The 8,951-nt window shown below is 38.7% G+C and overlaps 1 long non-coding RNA gene across 1 annotated transcript; it reads left to right on the forward strand.

Moving 5' to 3' along the window:
- The first annotated feature begins 23 nt into the window (after positions 1–23).
- LOC133099382 (uncharacterized) lies at positions 24–1,798 on the forward strand. Its single transcript, XR_009702324.1, has 3 exons — positions 24–418; positions 1,392–1,508; positions 1,710–1,798. It is a non-coding gene; the product is annotated as an uncharacterized LOC133099382 (long non-coding RNA).
- Positions 1,799–8,951: the final 7,153 nt, after the last annotated feature.

Genomic DNA, 8,951 nt, shown 5'->3' on the forward strand with positions numbered 1-8,951 from the left:
CCCCCCCCCCCCCCCCAAGGCTTCTCATCTAGAGATGGTGGAATGGACTGGTTTTCGGTGAAATTCCGCTCGGTCTCACATTCAGCCTGTCTAGGCCCCGCCTCTATAACGGCCTGGCATAGGTCGCGCCCGCCGTGGCTCGGCGACGCACGTGGAGACTCCAGGACTGCAGTCGGCGTAGGTGACCTGCGTGTGTGCCTCGGGCCGGGCGGGGCCTTTTATCCTCGGCAAACCGAGTGTCATTTTTCAGTGCTGGTTGGAGCATTGGAGAAAATATATTCTTACCCAATCATTTCATAAGTATGGACAAAAGACCTAACGGAGGAGTTAGCAGCTGCAGCGCTATCATTGTTGCGTGTTACTACTACCAGGCTCTTTGATAATCGCTTGGTACTAATTCTCACACTATTTTTGTAAGGTAGGTGTTATCCCCATTTTACTGGTGAGGAGATTCAAGGTATCAGTAATTTGCTAAGATCCAACAGCAGGTAAGTTGTGAAGCCAGTATAAAAACACAGGTCATTAGTCAAAAGACTGCACCAGAGCTCCTGACTCCAAGGTTCCTTTCACTGTAACATGTTTACTTTCAACAGTTTGGCCCAGATCTTTTTCTGCAACCCTATTGCATAACGTGTATTCTTCTATTCATATTTATAGCAAATATATCGGTCAGGTCTTGTGCTAGCAGCTGAAAACACAGAAATTAGAATTCTCTGCCCTCCAAGGGCATCACCCACCTTGATTCTCCTCTTACCCTGTTTTTTCCCATCCTTTTGCCACAGGTTTTGTTTAGTGAACACAGCTGGCAAATTCCCGTGACCCTACCTTTCCTCTCTTGAAATACAGTAAATGCCTTTCTTTAACTTCCATGGCCTCTTGTAACATTAATAACTCCCATTTGTTGAGTTCTTATGATGAGTCTGGCACTGTACTGAGCGCTTTATATTAGTTTTTCTGTTTAATCCTTAACATAACCTACCAGGATAGTATTACCGTTCCTTTCTACAGTTAGAGAAGTATAGCACCAAAGTTAATTGCCTGAGGGTACACAGCTAGTAAGTATTAAGTCCCTGCATTAGGTTTCCAACCTAGATCTTTGATTTTGCTGTGCATACTCCTCGAAGTCTCTGAATTCCCACAGCCTTTATTAGACCACTTATCATACTGTATTACAATTACCTATTTAACAGTTGGTGCTCACCCCTACCCCCCACGGACTCTGACCTTCTGGAAGGTAGAAACCGTATCATTATTCATCATGGCATTCCTAACATCTAGAATACTTAGTTGAAGGGTAGGGTTTACTAACTGTTGTGTGGGTGAGTGAGTGGGTTGATGGTTGGTTGATTGTCTGGTGGATGAACTGATAGATTGAAAGTAAAATTTTTCAGGGACTTCGCTGGCGGTCCAATGGTTAAGACTCTGCGCTTCCACTGCAGGGGGCATGGGTTTGTTCCCTGGTCGGGGAACTAAGATGCTGCATGCTGCTCGGCGTGGCCAAAAGAAAAGTAAGAAAAAAAAGTAAAATTTTTCAGTTGGAAAGGAATTTGGGATTAGTCAGCCCAATCCTCTCATTTTTGGAAATGGGGCAACTGAGGCCTATTGTCTTACCAGACATCTACTGAGTTATTAATATGGGCCAGTTTTTATGCTAAATGATTTGCAAGTAGTCTTAAACTTAATCTGTATTATTATTTCTGTTTTTACAGGTGAAGAAATCAAGATTTGGCCAAGATCACATAACTAGGTGGTGGGGAGTTGGAACCCACTATGACTGAACTCCAAATTAATACAGTGTTTGTAGCCAGTTATATAATAATGGTAAAGGCATTACTTTTTTGCTCTGTTGTATGGATAAACACACTGAGGCTGAGGGAATAAGGCAGTACACTCTTAAAGGATACACACTTGGTTGAAAGGATCAGAAAAGGAAACAGAAACACAGAGAAGCAGAAAAAGTAAAATCTCCCAAAATAAACTTGAAAGGAATTAAAAATAAAAGCAGAAGTTAATGAAATAGAAAATAAAATTGATCATAATAGTAGCTGATGTTCAAAAAGAACAATAAATAGACAGCAAATCTGAGGAAGAAGAGGAGAGAAAACAATATCAGAAGCAAAGGGAACACTTTACAGATATGAGGGACTTTGAAAACAAGTGAATTATGTAGTGTAACCTTATACTAATAATCTTGAAAATTGACTTGGACAATTTTTTAGGAAAATATAAATTTAAAAAAATTGGCTCAAGAGTTAGAAAACGTTAATAAACTGATAAAAGAATGCCTGGGCTTCCCTGGTGGCGCAGTGGTTAAGAATCAGCCTGCCAATGCAGGGGACACGGGTTCGAGCCCTGGTCCGGGAAGATCCCACATGCCGCGGAGCAACTAAGCCCATGCGCCACAACTACTGAGCCTGCGCTCTAGAGCCTGTGAGCCACAACTACTGAGCCCACCTGCCACAACTACTGAAGCCTGCACGCCTTAGAGCCCGTGCTCCACAAGAGAAGCCACCTCAATGAGAAGCTCATGCACCGCAGCGAAGAGTAGCCCCCACTCACTGCAACTAGAGAAAGCCCACACACAGCAACAAAGACACAACGCAGCCAAAAATAAAAATAAATTAAAAATGTAAAAAAAATAAGAATGGCTTACGTATCCCAGACAAAAGTCACTAGGAACAAGGCATAGAAGGCAAATGGAGTACTTTCCAACTTTGAAGGTAGCATAACCCCAACAGAATCTAAACAAGGATAGTGAAGAAAAACTTACACCTCAGTCTCACTTATGAATATACATGCAAAAATCCTAAGGAAACTATGAAGCCAGCAGTACATTTAGAGAATAATGTCATAACCAAGCTGGGTTTATCCTACTAGTACAGGATGGGTCAACATTAGACAATATAGTAATGAAAATTTCCTACATTAATTGATAGAAGAAAAACTATGATCTTAATTGATACTGAAAAAGCACTTGAAAAATTAGCATCTATTACTGGTTTAAAAAGAAGAAAATAAAATTCATATTAAGCAAGTAATAAAAGGAAGTTTGCTTAACTGGATGAAGGGTATCAACCAGAAATAAACAGCATGCTAATGTCATAGTCCAGGTTATCTGCTATCATTCCTATAATACAGCATTGTTCTGAGAATTTTGGACACAGTATAATAAAGATAAAGTATGAAATTGGAAAGGAAGAAATTAAGACAAATGATAATTGTATGCCTGGAAAATCTAAGACAACTGTAAAATACCATTAAATATTAGAATAAAGAGTTTATTAAAATAAGCTATCAGAGCAACCTACAGAATTAAGATTACCTATATACTAGATATAATAAAATTTTAAATGTAAAGGAAGATCTTGTTCACAATAGCAGCAATGATGGCAAAATATCCTAGAAATTAACCTATCAATCAAGAAGTGAACAAGGGGACTTCCCTGGTGGTCCAGTGGTTAAGAATCCACCTTCCGATGCAGGGGATGCAGGTTTGAGCCCTGGTCAGGGAACTAAGATCCCACATGCCACGGGGCAACTAAGCCTGTGCACTCTAGAGCCTGCGCACCACAACTAGAGAGCCCACGTGCCACAACTACTGAGCCCGCGCACTCTGTAGCCCACGCCACAACTAGAAAGAAGGCCATGCACCATGACAAAAGAGCCCATGTGCCGCAACTAAAGACCCGAAGCAGCCAAATAAATAAATATTTTAAAAATAAATTATTAAAATGAACAAAACCTATGTGACAAAAATCATAAAACTTCATTTATGGATGTTACAGAAGATCCAAATAAATGGAAAGATAACCTGTGTTCCCTACATGAGTAGGCTCAGTACTGTAAAGATAACGATTCTCTTCAAACTGTAAATTTGTTGCATTTCAAGTACAAATTCTAACGTAATTTTTAGTGGAGATGGGCAAGATGTTTTTAAAATTTATCTGGAAGAATAAATGTGCAGTATTAACCAAACCATTTTTGAAAAAGAAGAACTACTGAGGACTTACCCAAATACATATCAGAACTGTAAGGCTAGAGTATTTAGAACATGATAGTATTGGAACAGGACTGGACAAATAGATTAGTGGAACAAACTAAAATCCTGAAATAACCCCCTTTTTATTTATGTTTGTGTTTATTATAGAGGTGGCATTTCAAATAGAGAAATGAGGGCTCTTCAGGATTTCCATATACAAAAATTTCAGAAGAATTAAAGAAAGTGTTAGAAGGAAATTCAGAAAATTTCTTTTATAAATCTTAGGAAGGCCTTCTTAAGCAAAACAAGCCCCACAGAAAAAAAGTTTACTATATAAACTTAAATGTTTATGCCACAAGATACATTACCATAAAGCTGAGACCAGAGATAGGCTTAATGTTTATTATCTTCTAACAATTTAACTCAGTGATAAAGAGTAAGTCGATAGGGGCTTCCCTGGTGGCACAGTGGTTAAGAATCCACCTGCCAATGCAGGGGACATGGGTTCAAGCCCTGGTCCGGGGAGATCCCACATGCTGTGGAGCAACTAAGCCCATGTGCCACAACTACTGAGCCTGCGCTCTAGAGCCTGCGAGCCACAACTACTGAGCCTGCGAGCCACAACTACTGAGCCTGCATGCCACAACTACTGAAGCCCGTGCACCTAGAGCCCATGCTCCACAACAAGAGAAGCCACCGCAATGAGAAGCCTGCACGCCTCAACGAAGAGTAGCCCCCACTCACCGCAACTAGAGAAAGCCCATGCACAACAACGAAGACCCAATGCAGCCAAAAATAAATAATAAATTTATTTTTTTTAAAAAAAAGGGTAAGTCGATTGAAAAATTAACGAGCAAAAAACATAAAAATACCAAGAGCATATTACAAAAGAAAGGATATTCACAATAGAGAAAGACTGCTGTTTGTGCATCACAATGATAAAAACTAAAAGATTATGGATAATGAGTTTTGGAAGAGGTTGGCTAAACAAAGCACTGAAGATCCTGCTGGTGAAAGGCTAAATTGGAGTGACCCATGAAGGACAATTTGGCAGTATCTGTCAGAATTCTAAGTACACATTAACCTTGAACCAGCAACTATTCAGTTGTAAAATCTTCAAAAATAACTTGCTCAGCTGTATGTACTAGGATAGTCATTGCAGCGCTTTGTAAATAATTAGGAACTTGAATATACATCAGGGAAAGAATGGCTAAATAAATTATGCTATATTCATATGATGAAATATTACACAGGGGGAGAAATGCAGATCTACGTGCGTTAATCAAAATGGAAAGAGTTGTAAGAGAGTAAATGAAAAAAGAGGCAGAGGAATACATACGTGGTGTCATCTGATTTCAAAAAACTACTTTTTAAAAGAATTTTTTTTCAAAATTTGGTAAAGATCTATACTAAATTGTTAACTCAGTGGTTACTATAGAAAAAGAAAGATATGAAAGGAGACTTTATTTTCTATACTTCTGGTATTTTTTAATTTTTAAAAAATTCCTAAGTAAAACTATAAAAGCACAGGAAAACATGCACTGTCACATAAAGCAAAAAAAGATTAAGAAGTATAGGGCTTCCCTGGTGGTGCAGTTGTTAAGAATCTGTGTGCCAATGCAGGGGACACGGGTTTGAGCCCTGGTCCATGAAGATCCCACATGCCACGGAGCAACTAAGCCCGTGCATCACAACTACTGATCCTGTGCTCTAGAGCCCATGAGCCAAAACTACTGAGCCCGTGTGCCACAACTACTGAAGCCCACGCGCCTAGAGCCTGTGCTCCGCAATGAGAGAAGCCACAATGAGAAGCTCGTGCACCGCAACGAAGAGTAGCCCCCACTCGCTGCAACTAGAGAAAGCCCGTGAGCAGCAACAAAGACCCAACGCAGCCAAAAATAAATAAAATTTTTAAAAAAGAAAATTCAATTAAAAAAAAAGAAGAAGAAGTATATGGGCCAAGAGCGATTAAGAGGCTAAGAAAAGCACACTGGTTTTGGCAAGGAGTCATTGATAATATTCAGGAGAGCAATTTTAATGAAATAGGCAAGATGTTAAAACCAGATTGCACAGGATTTCAAGGTAAGTGAGGGACTGACTATGAAGGAAGTTTCTCAAGTGAAACAGGTTTCAGAACACACTGAAGTGGGCATCTCAGCATTCCAGAGACTCAAAACCCTTTTAAGTAGGAAGCTTATGCTTACAATGAGTAAAATTGGCTAGTCCTCCATCTCTACCTCAATTTTTCCGAAGTGGGGTGATAAGTCAGGTTGTTCCTCTGATCCCCTGTAAACCAGCTCTTTCCATCTAGTTCTAGAAGAGGGAGTAGGACCAACTCCAGGACAAGAATTAAGTGGATTTTGGTAACCGTCTCTACTCTTTTCTGTAGAAAAGAGTACCCTCTTGCTTCCTAAGCATTCTTTCTTTCCCTTTGGTGCTCACCTCTAATCCCACACTGGGGCACCCCATGGGTGCTTTTTTGCTCTTATTCTTTAACTTGCTCTTCCCCACCTGCCCAACAAAGTGTCCATTATTTCAGAGAGCTGATCCCATATAGGAGTAGGAGGAAACTTCCTACTCCTACAGTAGAAGTTCAGGTCTTTCTTGACACTAGTCTGATTTTCCATTTCTACCTCCAGATTACCTCTTCAATCAGCTAAATCTTTCCATTTGTAGACATGCTTAGATGCCTCCTTATATCTTCCTGAATGTTTTGTATAAACCTCTTGAAGCATTCGTTAGATGTTAAATAGGCTGTAAAGAAAGACAGCCAGGAAAATATAACTAGAATCTAAAATTGTCTATTTTAGGTTAAACTATTCTGTGAGAATCTTTAAGTTTTTTTCTTTTTTTAATATTGAAATGTAGTGGAAATATATGTAAGTCTCAGGTGTACCACAGTGATTCACAATTTTTAAGGGCTATATTCCATTTATGGTTATAAAATATGGGCTAGATTCCCTGTGCTGTACAATATATCCTTGTAGCTTATTTATTTTCGACATAGTAGTTTGTACCTCTTAATCACCTACTCCTATCTTGCCCCTCCCCCTTCACTCTCTGGTAACTGCTAGTTTGTTCTCTATATTTGTGAGTCGTTTTCTTTTTTGTTATATTCACTAGTTTGTTTTATTTTTTAGATTCCACATATAGTGATATCATACAGTATTTATTAAATTTTTAATATATATAATAATTAGGTCCTTATTTTTCTCCCCAAAGCTTATTTTATTTTGAGCTGAATAACAAATTACTTTGTAGTATTTAATGGAACCTAAAAGTTGGAAGTTTAAAAGTAGGTAAATTATGTTGAAATCCGAGAACATTGTAAAGAGGGTATGAACAATGAAATTTGTAGATTTTAATACAATATTCCTTTTATTTCTTCTCACAAACTTCAACCCTTATTTCAAAAGACAGTATTCCAGGGACTTCCCTGGCGATCCAGTGGTTAAGACTCCGCGTTTCCACTGCAGGGGGCGTGAGTTCGATCCCTGGTCAGGGAACTAACATCCACATGCTGCACGGTGCGGCCAAAAAAAAACAAGACAATATTCCAGCTTCCCTGAGGCTTCCGTTAGCTTTCTTTGCTATACTCTCTTGTGTAGAATAATGGTTCTAGTTCCTAATAGTATGTGTTGACTACTACTTTTCCGTTTTTTTAGGGGGCTAAAATTAGGTGTTGCTGATTTCTAGGTCAGTTGTCAGATCTGGCTGTTTATTATAATAGAATTAACTATGGAGCTTTTTTAAATTGGGATGTAATTGACATAAAACATTAGTTTTGGTGTTTAAAAAGCTATGGAGCTTCTTAAATATTAGAGGTGTCTCTGAATGAGAATCTACTAAATAAGACTCTCGAGATAAGCAATCTCTTCTTAGCATTCACCATGATTCTAATGCACAGCCAAATTGGGGGGACACTTCTAAATCAATACCCGACATCTACATCAAACAAAAACTAGGAATTCTCAATTTCAACTGCAAATACCTATGAACATCTCAGAGAAATACTGTCCCTCCGCCATTCCAACTAAATCCTCTTGTGCTATTGATAGTATCTCCTTCTAGCTCTGAGACTGACCTATCAGTCATCTGTCTTCAATCTGTTTCTCCAACAAGTTCCTTTTAACGTAAGTGCTAACATCTCTATTTGTCCAACTACAATTAAATCTCTCCAGTTAAATTTCATGGATGAGCAGATTTTATTATTTTGTCACCTCTCACCCATACTCAACTGTTCTTCAGTCAATAGGCGATACTTCTCAATTTTTCCATATTTCGTAACTTTGTTGACTACCTATTTGAAAAAAAAAATTTTTTCCCATTGCTGGTTTTATTTTACTTCTTTAATTGTGCTTATTTCTCACGTTCCCACCTATGAGTCTTTAAATGTTTGTTTCCCAAATACCCTTGGTACACTTGTAGGTTTCAATGTCGCCTTCCTCTTGATTGTGACATACTTTTAAGCATTTTAAGCATTTGGTAAAAGTTATGGTCTTCCCCAAAAAAGGCACAACAGGAAGTTTTGCCTACATTTTTAGATGCAGACCCCAGCATTTCTTCCATGACATTGTTCATGTATATTCATATGTTGGGGTATCACATGTGTTTCTCTCAAATTCAGTGGACACGTTTTCTCACTGGACCTCTCTGTAGCATTTGCTAATCTCTTTAAATTTTTATTCACTTGATTCTTTAAAAACAAAGGCCAACCTTAGATGCAGATAGGATATCACCTCTGTTTAAAAGTTCTAGTGGCTGCTGTGGTCATCAGTGTAATACAAACTCCTTAGCATGACCAAGAAGACTCGTTCTATTCAACATTACTGGGTTTTAACCATATAAAAACATATGAAGTGTTTTCGAGCCTTCAATTTTGCTGCTCATTCTTCATAGATACCCTTGCCTCCTACCAATGTGGACTCCACTTCAATTTATCCTCCAAGACTCAAATACCACCACCTCTATA

The sequence above is a fragment of the Eubalaena glacialis genome, chromosome 10 (genome assembly GCF_028564815.1).
Source record: "Eubalaena glacialis isolate mEubGla1 chromosome 10, mEubGla1.1.hap2.+ XY, whole genome shotgun sequence".
Classification (NCBI taxonomy): Eukaryota; Metazoa; Chordata; class Mammalia; order Artiodactyla; family Balaenidae; genus Eubalaena; species Eubalaena glacialis.